Source organism: Dipodomys merriami, unplaced genomic scaffold, assembly GCF_024711535.1.
Source record: "Dipodomys merriami isolate MVZ:Mamm:240054 unplaced genomic scaffold, mDipMer1.0.p SCAF_1, whole genome shotgun sequence".
NCBI classification, from domain to species: domain Eukaryota; kingdom Metazoa; phylum Chordata; class Mammalia; order Rodentia; family Heteromyidae; genus Dipodomys; species Dipodomys merriami.
In genome coordinates, this window is record NW_027202270.1 from 122,920,510 (window position 1) to 122,934,123 (window position 13,614).

At 37.0% G+C, this 13,614-nt stretch overlaps 1 protein-coding gene across 2 annotated transcripts in view; it reads left to right on the forward strand.

Annotated features, from left to right (window-relative positions):
• Positions 1 to 13,614, forward strand: part of Dio2 (iodothyronine deiodinase 2) — a 303,804-nt gene that overhangs the window by 44,373 nt on the left and 245,817 nt on the right. For both annotated transcript variants that reach the window (XR_011373335.1, XR_011373337.1), the window contains exon 3: positions 5,323 to 5,453. The gene's annotated coding sequence lies outside the window, so the exon portion shown is untranslated. The remainder of the gene's footprint in view (positions 1 to 5,322; positions 5,454 to 13,614) is intronic.

The window sequence follows — 13,614 nt, forward strand, 5'->3', positions numbered from 1 at the left end:
GAAAACTATTTAATCTGTTAATCTGAGCCAATAACCAGAGTGGAGAGAAATTTGAATTTGCATATGCTTATGAGATATTATGAAATAGACTCTCACTTGAAATTTAACTGCATATATTTTCCCACCAGCGTAAGGTGCTTCTATGTGGTCAGTATCCATCTGTATTGATGTATCTTCTCTCTCTACAGCTGAATCCTCTTTCTTGTGCCTACCTTCTCTGAACCCTGCTATTTTTTTACAATTTCTGTGCTTGTGGGAATTGCAGCATATGCTAACTTTTGATACTTTGGGGATCATTGGGCCTGGGTGAGACAAAAACCAATGTAAGAGTTGTGTTGTGTTTTGCTGAATGAGCCAGGTATTTTCATGTATGACAGCTAAACATACTGAGCCCAATGGACTGGGCTTACTAAGACTAGAGAGAATGACCATATTTCAAATGATATAACAAAAGCTAACTCTGGAGCGACCAAAGATGGGGACCAATCAACATTGGTATACACAGATCAAGAGTTTAGGATCAATAAGATGATATCAAACCAACTAGACAATGAAGGATTTGGACAACAAACTCAATGTTTATGATGAATTCAAAGCTCTTGTATAATACCGTATGTTCTCCTCTTCTATTAATAACTAGGTCTTAGAGTTGGATAAAGTTATTAAACATTTTGTTTCATAGGTTAAAAACTCAACTGACTGCATAAGATGGAGATATGAGTGAAAACATTCTGAAAGCAGTATACAAATGTAAGTCACTGTCATCAGATAATTAGTTATTTTTCAAGGATACTCAAAGTCACACTATAAAGGGGGAAAAAAATCTGTGGCCTACATAACAATCTAAATAGATACAAATCTAGGATATTGGCAAGTTACTTCATTTGCACATTGCTAAATTATTATGGACTATTTTTCATGGAATCAAATTGTTAATTGATAGAATTGACAGTTTGTTAATTAAATCAAAGCAGCTGAACCAACTGTGAATAGACACATCAGAAACATTCCTTTCGGGTGATCTTCGTTCTTCCAGAGGGTATTAGAGCTCATGGCAGGGAAAATATTGAAAATCAAGTTTGCTTTGGCTCTTCATGAGTGAGCAACTGATGTGTCATGAAATTCAACAAAGAAGCTGCAATGGTTCCATCCATTGGGCAATTTCTGTGACTCACTGATCTTCTCAGTTACAATGAGGAAACCATATATAACACCATTGATGAGGACCTGCTTCAGTATTTAAAGTGCACTTGATATGTTTCTTCAATTCTCATAAAAATCAACATCATTTCTCCTTGTGGATGTTGAGAACTGTGTAACTCATTCTATTTATGCTCTTGTGTTAATTTCCTGACTGTCCTGAGACCAGATTTTGTCAAACACATATCAATTAGGTTCGATAGTGATGCTTGCTCTTATTATATATTTGTGTTCAATTTCCTTCTGTTTCATCAATTTTTGTCAGTGATGGGGCTTGAACTCAGGGCCTGAATGCTGTCCCTGGGGTCTTTTTGCTCAAGGATAGTAGTACTCTACCACTTTGAGCCACAGTGCCTCTTCTGGTTTTTTGGTGGTCAGTTGGAGATAAAGGTGTCACAGACTTTCCTGCCTGGGCTGGCTTCAATGAAACGCAATCCTCAGATCTCAGCCTCCTGAGTAGCTAGGATTACAGGTGTGAGCCACCACCACCACCTGGAAATGGTATTTTTATTGGTAGCTTTTCCTGGTTTTAACTTTCAAAATAATATCTTGTAATTAAAAATGTAATCTATTTCTTAACATCTGACTAATTTCCTATGTGGCAAGGCAAACTGACATTTAAATAAGCCATTAGAATTATCTCTGACAACCTTTGTACAGTGTATACATATAAAGACCCTAGAATATCTGTGTAAAAAAATACACTATTTCAGTCATGGAGTGTTTTCATTTGTCAGTTAGATTTTAGGGACATCAAAATAAAATTGATTTCATCCTTTTTCTTCTCTAGTTAATAGAGGCTTACTAGTCCTTCATAACCCAGGCTCAATTTCTGCTTTCCTCATGAAGTCTTCTTGGCTGTTGTACCCAGTGACTCTCTTCTTGGAACTTTCATAATACTTTGAGCTCATAGTGCACAGTTTAACATTTAGTTAGACTGCCCTGGATTTTTCCTTAACATTGTTGCTGCTCCAGAGAGTCGCCTGTCATCCCTGGACTCTGCTTGGTGCATTTACAGCTGTGACTTCTATTTTACTACTTCTACTTGTCTGATGTGACCTCTCCTATTCACTTATCAGAGTCTACCTATGCAAACAGGATCCAGATGGATTAATTTAGGTCCACATAGACCAATTAATTCATCCAGGGAGATCTCTAAATTCAGTTTACCAACTGTCTTAGGAAAACTATTTTCATAGATATTTTTAGTGTCTTCAGATGTTCCTTAAAAGCCAGTGTTAAATTATTTAAAGTGAAAGTTTAACTCAAAGAACTATGAATCATGTATACTTGTTGTTACAATCCATATTTATGTCTATGCCCTATGATAGTGATTCTTCAAATTAATTCTAGATCAATCAGATCATGAGTGGCATTAAATGAATGTGTACCTGCAGGCCCTGAAGTAGACTGATGATGATGATATCTTGGATTTCAGCCTGGGTATTAAGGTTTTAATTCCCTTCCTGGTTTGAATGTATGGCCAATTCTTTTGGTATATGAGGCATCTTAGGGAGAATTATTAGGAAGTATTTATAAAACCTCTCATTGCCCAAGTTTGAGCTCAGATAGAATGTGATAATCAGTCACTCCATTAGATAGAATTGAGTGTTAAGGGTTAGAGAAAAAAATTATCTCAGGAAAATGACAGATCCTTAACATTCTGCTAAAAATCATGACTCTTTTCACTGGTGTACGCAACCTGGTTCACCTCTTGCTTTATGTTTTGCTCCTACATTTATAACAACAACAAAAGTATGAAATTTATGCTTAAGTTACTTGAGTACTCACCTGATGATTTAGGTCTTGTTCTTGGAAAACCCTATAATACTAACTCTAAAACTTATATTAGTTTGTACTCGTGGTTGCAAGTATAATATTGCCAAATCTAAGGAATTTAAACAAAACTGAGAATCTACTGGGATGGGAATTTATTGGCTAGGGCATAGAGATATTGGCTATTGACTAAACTCTTTCTTTGCTTTAAATACTGAGCTGTACCCATTTTGAGTAGATAGGTATGGCAGGAGGAAGAGGACAAGAGGAGAACTACATGGTAACTAGAGGCTGATATAATCTCAGAGCTATATTATAGCAGGTCAGCATGTGACTCAGTGAAAATCCAAGACTACCCAATACCCGCTGGGACTTCTGTGGCCAATTTGTTATTCATTCATTCATTCATTTGTTTATTGGCAATACTAAGGATTGGACTCCTAGCCTTTCCATTGCTAGGGAAGCACTCTCCCTTAGGTCATTTCTTCAGTCTTTTTACTTCATTATAATAGCATCTGAATATTATTAGCCATGCAAAACTGACTTTTTCCCATCATATGTTTAACCCTGTTGCATCAGAAATCCCCATCTCAGAACAGAAAAGAGAAATAAACCCTATTCTGGGAAAATTCTGACCTGTTTGTTTCTGGAATTCTTTCCCTTTATTTCACTCTTTTAAACATTTTTTAAAAATTATTTTTATTGTCAAGGTGATGTACAGAGGGATCACAGTTACATAAGTGAGGTAATAAGTGTATTTTTTTGTCAAATTTGTTACCCTTCCCTCACTTTTCTCCTGCTTCCCCTACCCCCAACCCCTGAGTTGTACAGATCATTTCCAACATTGTCTTGTGAATACTGCTGTTGCATTGGTTCCTCCCCGATCCCATCCCCCCTCTCCCCCCCACCATTCTGTTCTTCCCTTCCCTTCCCTAATTCAGATAAACATATATGCAATACCAGGGTGCCAAAAATCAAATACACTGACAAGATGGGATATACCACAGGGGGAAGATCATACTGAAGAAACAAGAAATCACGTAGTACACTAAAACACAACACAAAGAAAAATCTCTTGTGTCCATGTCTTGGGGTTTATTTCACTTAGCATCATCTTATATGGTCATATGTATGTAACTATTGAGGTATTTGCTCATCTGCCAATATTATCCTAGATGTATACCTTTTTTTTTCCAAATAGGGGAAACCCTGGGACCCCTATGTTTCTTTGGGTCTGGCTTGCTTCACTTAATATGATTTTTTCCAAGTCTTTCCATTTCCTTACAAATGGGGCAGTATCATTCTTTCTGATGGGAGTGCGCGCACACACACACATACACACACACACACACACACACACACACACACACACACACACACACACACACACACACACACACATCACATTTTCTTGATCCATTCATCTACTGAAGTGCATCTTGGTTGGTTCCATATCTTAGTTATGGTGAATAATGTGATAAACATAGTTGTACTTGTAGCTTTAGTATTTTACTCTTAACTAATAAATAATCCTCCTCTCTATTAAAATTTGCCCATAAGGCACTGTCTAAAATCCTGTGTGAATGGGCCTTCACTCTGTGTGTAGTCTCATCATGGAATATAAAATGTCCTCTCAGTTTCTTACTTTGCATGATCTCCCAGTTTTTCACTAATAGTGACAAAAAAGGTCTGTAAACACTGGGCAGAAGTCTCTGTTTGGTCTTTCGGTCTTCCCTAGAGTGAAGTGCCCCGTTTTCGGATGCCCCCTCACAGACCACCAGACACCATGATCAATGCAAACAGCAGAGTCGTTTATTGCAAGCTCGAGCTTGGTCCTCCATGCACTCAGCAACTGGTGATGCTAAGAGGCCCCAAGCGTAAAATCAGCGCAGTTTTTATAGTATTGAACAACTTTAAGGAACTTTCACATGAGAAATTACAGGATTGGTTAACATTTAAAGCAAGCTAAGCTGAGCAAATACGATTGGTTGACCTTTACAGAAAAATATCCTTGGTCCATAGCTTGACCAAAGACTGTTGAGTCACACCTAGGCCAACAGTATGCATGGCATGTCTCGCCCTGGGCTCTGAAAAAACGGTTGGTCAGAACATTATATAGTTTTCCTAGGAACTGAAACTCAGCCCTAGGTTGCTCCTGGGCAACACCACTTGAGGGTAAACACTTGCTTCTACTGAAGGCTAGTTTCAGATCCTTACTTCTTTCAAGAGATAATTTCCCAGCCTTTCTGCTGTTGGATATGACAATATGGCAAATGTGGGCAGAAGTGGTTGTGTACCACTGGCCTATGAGCTCCTCCTAATGCAATACTTCATTTTCTCTTCCAGTTTGGTTCCTGAGACTGACAATGGTTTGGAAAGATCAAAGAGAAGTTGAGCCCCAAGCTGAAAGGTACCTGAGACCTTGAAACAACACTACAAGAAAAGCCACCTTAGGAAAGTACACACCAAGATGCACTGTAAGTAAGATTAAAATAAAAATACTCTGTGATAACATGAAACAATTTGAGAATTGTAGGACCCATTATACACTGAGGTATCTCACATAGTCGAAAGGAAAATAACAGTATGGACAGAGTTAAGGACAATTATTGTACTTGGGTTCCTTTGGAAACTGGAAGTATATCAGATGTCTTTCTAAATCTGTATGCTTAACTCGTATTTTTTTAAAGACAGCTATTAGAGCAATTTCAGTAAAGAGAGCAAGAAAGTGGCATAGTTTTTACTCACTGTAGAAACATGTATTGGGAAAGAACACTGAGGCGAAGCAATCTAGGGATATTGCGTAAGACTGATGGAGGAAACTGAGGTTGGTGTGAGCTAAGGTAGATAACAGGTAGCAGGTAACTGGGAAATTAAAAATAATAAATATTAAAAGCGACAGTCAGAAGTTAGAACCTGGAAGGAAACTGAAAAACAAGAGCTGCAAGCTTCCCTCCTATTCCCTCCTTTCAGATGTTAAACCGGGAGAAAGATTACAAGACTAGGCAGATGCTCTCTCCCTTTGAGATGTTAAAAAGCCGCAAAGCACCTTGCTTGGGTAGAGAGATCAGAAAATTAGAAGGCATTTCTAGTAAAGGAAACTCATTGTTGGTCCTGTGTATCAAATAGTTCCAATTCATATTCTGCATGCTTCACAACAATAACCGAACCCTGTTGGCCAAGTACAACTGATAGAGAATTTTCTGCTTTCCTCTCTTCTTCAGGTCACTGTCATATTTTCAGTATCTTTCCCAACTCTAGGGGTTCTCATACCTAGGGTTGTGCTCTGATTAGTTGCCTTATTCTAATTAGGTGCTTTGCATAGTAAAACTTTATTGGTCAAATTAGGTCCCACACTTCTGTGGGTCATGGGAAGGCTGTAGAAACTACAGAAGGATAGGCAGAGGCAAGATGTATCTAAACAATGTCTCTCCATCTTATATCATGTTTCAGCTTCCTAGACCAAGACACTGTTGGCAGATGGTGTGTGTGTGTGTGTGTGTGTGTGTGTGTGTGTGTGTGTGCATGCATGCGTGCATGCGCACATCCTGCATCCCAGCTAATTTCTTCTTTCAGTAGTCACCCTTAATATGTTCTTGCACGCCAGTGAATACTTTATAGCAATTTATTATACCAATAGCTTATAAAAACCCTACACTTGCATATTGTTTCTCTCTTTCACCCAAAATAACGTATTGTAATATACATCTTAGCAGCCTCAAAATGTAACTTTCTTCCTTTGCTTATTAAGTTGAGAATGCTCACTTTTCACTTAAAGGAAGCACTTTATAGCTTCTTTTTGGTGTATCTGATTTTTCCAGTATCACTACTCTTACACTTTGGGGCCTAACTAAATCAAATAAGGGTTGCACCAGCACACTTCAATACTGTGACAGCTGATTTGGTTAACTGGGAAGGTGACCAAGTGACTGACAGGTGAGTAATAGGTATATAACTTAAACATATTGGACAGGGGCTGGGAAGGTGGCTCAGTGGTAGAGCACTTGCCTTGCATGCATGAGGTCCTGGGTTCGATTCCTCAGCACCACATAAGCAAAAAGAAAAAAGCCGGAAGTGGTGCTGTGGCTCAAGTGGTAGAGCGTTAGCCTTGAGCTGAAGAGCTGAGGGACAGCGCCCAGGCCCAGAGTTCAGGCCCCACAACCGGACCCCCCCCCCCAAAAAAAAACATATTGTACAAAAAGATGCTTCTCTTCCTGGGTGAAATAGGATAGGATGGAATAAATTGTTCATCTCTTCTTAGAATTGTGCACGTGTTAAAGCTCACAAATTGTTTCTAGCATTTTCTGCTTAGTCTTTTTGGACTATGGTTGACTGAGAATAACTAAATGACAGAAATCAAAGCACAAATCTAATATTATCTCAGGAAGAACTCTTGCAGACAAGGCCTTAAACAAATGATTACCATGGTTGTTTCACCAATGGAAGGCTGCCATCTTAAGTCTTTTAATAGATGATAATGTCTCTACAAGTAGTGCTTCTCAAATTTTAATATTTCTATCAGCTAGGCATCTTGTTACAAAGATGATTTTGATTGAGGAGGTTTGAGACCTGAGATTCTGGATTTCTAACAAGATCTCTAGTGATCTGCTGCTGTTGTAAAAGAAAACCCCCTGCAAAAAACCCAAAACACAGTTTGCTAATAAGGCCTGTGGAGAGGCACTACTATTTTTATAGGAAAGACAGAGAAGGAAGGAGCTATTGATAGCCCTTTTATTACCTTCCTCCAGATTCTTCTTTGCTTTATTTGGGACACATTTTTGCATCATACTTATATCTAATATCTAAATAGTAATATTTGTAAACAAAATTGCATTAATGAGGGGTTTATTGATATGTATTTTCCTTTCTCAGAGCAAATAGGTAGAAAATCTGTTTTGGAGGAGGGGCAAGAGATCCAAGCATACTTTACTTAGAAATGTGTGATATCTTCAAATTCTTAATATTGTCTGATGTCTATAAGTATAAACTATTGTTGCACCATGGTATATGGTGTAATGTGTATATACACATATATAGGTATATATAAGTATATATGTCTATGAGGATATGGGAATGGTACACTAAGCATCATTTTATGGAGCTATTTTGAAGCTTTCCACAATTCTGAAAGATCAAGCTAGGTTTGTCCATACCAAGGTCAAGGAGAGACTTTCTAGCAATCTAGAACAGCAAGTGCAGGAACACCTGCTGGCTTGCAGCCAGGTAGATGCACACACAATCCTATATTGTCCTATGGGTCTGCGCTCAGTGGTTCTCCAGCTCTCTCATTGATCACATAGGCTTTTGCTGGACTACCATTATTCCTAACCCACCCATTTCAGGGAATAGCAGCTGCCTAATGTAGAACTAAAGGCCTTCTTCAACAGGGAGTTGAAAGTGCACTTGAGCTATTTTGTTCTTGGCCTTAGTTATTGGATTAAAAAGAAATCAGTTCTAAAAAAAATACAAATGCCCTGACTGCCTTGTATGTCTGAATTTCATGGATCAGGTTCATACAGGAAAGGATGAGATCTGAGCTAACCTCATCTAAGAAAGTGAAATTGGGTTGGGAGAATGTCTAGGTGTCAAAATTCTGGGCAGCTCTTGAATGTTTCCCTCTCAGTCAGCTGTTGGCATCAAGTTGAAAGGAACTAGGGATGGTTTATTAGATTTATTGTTCTGCCCCAGGACATCTTTTTTTTTTTTCTTTCTTTCTGGTACCACATAACTGTCTCTACTTTGGTTTTCAGGAAGTTTTCTCAGTTTTTATTCTGTGCTGCCAAGGTTGGATCCCTGATGATTTGAAAAATCTGTCCATTTCAACTTAGTGCTGTCCATTTTCTGTTCTCCTTCAGCTTCACCCCTCTAGGTACCTTACTTGGATCTGTGTCTTAAATCCCATAGAAAAGCAATAACTCACCTTTCTACATAACCTCAGAGACCTCTTGCCTGTACTCCATTGGGACTTCTTAAAATAGACAATACCTTCCAAATTCTGGGAATCATTTCTAGCCTAGAATTTCATTGTAAGTCAACTTTTCAATCATGTGGGAAAAGTAGAATGAATATCTTTAATAGACATACACTTTTAACAATAATCCTCCCCTCGACAGGTGTGGGTTGAGCTTATCGACAAATCCTAGCTATTCAGGAGGTTGAGAAATGGAGGATGACCATTCAAGGCCATTTGGGCAGAAAAGTCCAATTTTCAATTTCCAAAATAATCAGCAAAAAACAAGATGACAGAGTAGCTAGATTAGAAGAGAATTCCAGGAGGGCTGCAAATACCCTAGGAGAACTAGTTTACTTTCTGTTCTTGTTCTTCCATGCTTAATCAGATAGAATGTAAACTGTAGGAAGCTCTTTCTGAACTCTAAAATAGTCTTTGGGTTAGGAGAGATTTGGGCTTCTGGGATAAAGAAAGGAAATGAACATTCCATATTCTATGTAAAGAAGGAACTCTGAAGGTTGCAGAAATGGTATGACAAAGGTATCTGAGGAGGGTGGCCAGTCTTCATGTGCGTATATAGTACACGAAAGACAATTGGCCTGTGCCTGGCAGACAGTGTTATATGTTCAGAGAAAATCGATTTGTTCAAGAGCAGTGGAATAAAAATCTAGTTCACCAAAGAGTCTGCTTCAGGGTTGTTATTTATTCCCAGGGTATACAAGAAGGTGTTTGGCATGGCCCTTGTAGGTTGAGTGAATAGCATGGTGCCAGTCATATGTCCTTTGAAGGTAATATATGAAAAGCTGTTTCTCAACAGGGCACAGCTAATGCTACTGCTTCTTGTAGCAGTGCTATTGTTTGTGAGTCACATTTCTTGAGGGTTTAGTATGTGTTTCATTGACATGAGCACTTCATTGAATCATTCATGGCTTCTCTGGGTGATAGGTATTAACAGGAAAATCATTTTGTAGGGAGATACAGCTGAGACTTAAGACAAACAGCCTGGAGATTTTAGAACAATAGCTCTGTTCTTCTTTTTATTTTCAATTACATTTGTGTTGAGATACTTGTCCTAGCACTTGTAAAGCTTATAGGAGCCGAGTATGGTGATTCCTGCCTGTAATTCCTGCAACTGGGAGGTGGAGTTAGGAAAATTGGTAGAGGCAGTGTTTGAGGCCAGTTTGGTTACACAGCAATCTGGGTGTTACATAGTGAGACCCTGTCTTATGAAAGACAAAGTAAAATCTTATAATATGATGTAGGACTGTGTCTATTAGCTATAGTCCTTTCTTATTTATAAGATGGGCTATGACCACTTCTTTAGAGGTTCTTATATACAAGAGACGAATGTATTTGTCTTAAGATCTGTTTACATTAATATTTTGTGTAATTTATCAGTCAATTGCAATATGGGGTATAACTCAGACTATGTCTTTAAGTAGCATTCTTATAAAATCATTAAGAAAATTAAAATCACAAAACATATTTTGTTTTATGAGAATCTCATATATTTTTAACATTTCATTTTGTCCTGACCACAAGTTAAACAAATATGATCTCAATTTTGGTTTAACATATAGGTTGCATATCTGTTATCTGAAATACTTTAAAATGCTTCAGTTTTTATTTGATTTTGAAATTTGTGCATAAACCCTACTGATGGAGCATATCTAATCCAAAAGCATAAAACTTGATACATTGTAATTGGAAATGTTCAAGTATTATGTTGACATTCAAAGAGTTTCAGACTCTGAGGCATTTTGGATTGCAGTGTTTGGATTAGGGATACTCGGGCTAATATATATATATATATATATATATATAATATATATATATATATATATATATATAATATATATATCTGGAAGAAAATACAGCACTCTGTTAAGTCCTGTGTCTCATCAACTCTGAAATGGCATTAGATGGCATATTAGCAAGGAATCATTTCATATACCACTTAAATGCTGTTGGACTCTGCTGCCAAATAAGTTCATTAGATTCTAACCTTTAATTCACCATCACAAAGCCAGAAGTAGAGTTGTGGCTCAAGTGGTAGAAAATTAACCTTGAGTGAAAAAAGCTAAGGGGCAGTGCCCAAACTGTGAGTTCAGACCTGAATATTGGTGTGTATGTGCATACTCAGACAGACACACACACACACACACAAATACACACAAAAAATTATGCTGCCATTTGTGATATGCCACCAATTTAAGACACACTACCATTTCAGAGATGTTAAAATGTGAACAAATGCCCACTTTAGAGAGAAAGAAATATACTCTATATGGCTTGAATTATTTTATATGCATATTTTGAAATTTTCATCCAATAAAATGTATGACTTTTATCCTCAGAAAAAGTTGATGCTTCTAGTGTGTTGGGAGAAGTTAGAACATCCTCATCACCAGAGATATAGATTCTGGACACCAGCAGTGCTAGGGATGGAACCCAAGACCTCACACATTCTAGGCGAGCACGTTAACAATGCACTAATGGCTGACACTGTACTACATGAGTCTCTAACTCCTGTTCTCAAGTTTTAACTTAAATTGAAGTTCTATTACTTTCTGTGTGAGAATAAATTCCTGAAAACAGATTTTTGTCACATTGTTTAAAAGGGACAGATACTCCACAAAATGCAGTGGAATGAAGGCATATTTATTTTAATGTCTATTCTTCATGCCAGAAATGTAAAGAAGACAAAACCTAGTAAATGAAGAATCTTATATACATCAGAATTTGAAAATGACTAAAATCCCAAAGGACAATCTATGAATTAAAACCCTTCCAAATATAGTACTATCGGATCAAATGAAGGGAAAGCAATGAAAATGGATGCCCTTCCTTGGTCATTCAGTAGAGTGGGATTTTATTCTGTGAGGTTAGAAGTGTTTTTTTTTTTTGTAATGGAACAAGAAAGAGTGAGGATGGGATTAATAAAGAGAAAAGAAAGAACAAGATTGTTGGGCCTACATATTTTCACTATGACCATAGATTTTACTTTTAACATTACACTTAAAATATAATAATTACCTTTCCTATAAAAAAATTGTCAGCCTTCCTTGCTGCTTTGTCATCATCCACTCTCCTACAAAGTGTAATGTGCTATATGCTCTCGTTTGATCTTGTTTATGATTATCTTTCTACCCTGCTTGGGTATTTTCTTCTTCTCAGCCTTGGCTCTAGCATCACTTTATATATATATCTATATATCGATATATATATACATATATCTATATATGTATATATATCGTATACATATATAGATATATGTATATATATATCGATATATAGATATATATATATCCATTACTGAGAATGCTGAACTCTCAAAGGCTTAAAATAGCAAAGTTTGGTTCCTCATTCATGTTTCCAGTCCAAAGCAGTTTAATAGGGAATTCAATTCATAGTATATATTTATATATTTATTTGTTTATATTATTTATTAACAGAATCACAAGTTATTCAGTAAAAAGAGATGCCTTATTTCCTGTGTGCTTCTACAACTGGCTTGGCAAAAATGATTTTAGAATTACACCGAACCATGAGCTCTGAAAATGCATCCATTGACCTGCTTCTCATTGCTTAATTCAAAGGCAAATAGTCTTATGAGGCTAAGAAGTCAAGTCAGCTTGCATGTTTAGAAGAGGAGAACTGGAAACCCTGGTGCTGTGGATGGCACTACCTTACGAATAATCGGTCCATTCTCTCTTATCTAACTCAGTGTTAAGCTTGGAACACTCCATTGAAGAGCAGTTGTTACCAACTGATTTGAAAATGCTTGACAGATAGGACTTGAAATAGTTCTGGAGATCACAATTGAACTTCTTACTGATTGCATCATAATGTTTAACAGAGAGCATCTTAATGTTTATTGCCAAATTCACAGTAGTATCTTAGAGGAAGCATCATAGTAGAAAATGGAGACAAGAGTCGGGCATGGTGGGCACTCACCAGTCAGACCTGCCTGCCACCACCCCAGAGAAGGAAAGAATGAGGTGGTAGAAAGAGATGAGAATGTGGTGGAATGCAAATTACAGAAGGGCAGAAGCCATTGTTACCTTTTCTTAAGTTGTCTATATACTCAGTTTTCAGACAAGAACAGAAGAGACACAGAAAAAAATTCAAAATCTATTGAATGAGTAAATCTAACAAAGAAGAATGAATGAAATATTTGCTAATCCCTGAGCTAGATTTGCTGGGTAGTTCAATGAGGCTGAAAATGACATAAAGATGTTGTTTCTAAAACTAATTAATCCTGTGAGCTAGTAATAATGAAAATATTAATAATATGCATAGTATAAAACTATTATATTCTTTATCACTCAGATGACTTCACTATGCCATATAAATCAACATAATCAATAAAAATGTTTGTACTACTGTACATATTTTATATAGGTATTGATATACTCTGATTCCTTATTTCTTAGGCCATTCATTATTACCTATTGGAATAAATTTGTGTTTTATGAAATTGTGTTAATATAAATTTGTCATTATTACTTTTGCTATTATTTAACTTTGGAGCTATATGCTGGCTTGAAATAGCTGAAGCTGATAGATAGATCCCTTAACGGAAATGACAGTCTCTCTCTAAGATGCATCTAAGGTACATTAAATCCTTATTTCGTTTTCTAGTGAGTGGGGTGAGTGAATACCTACTTGTTTCTTGTCTTAATTCT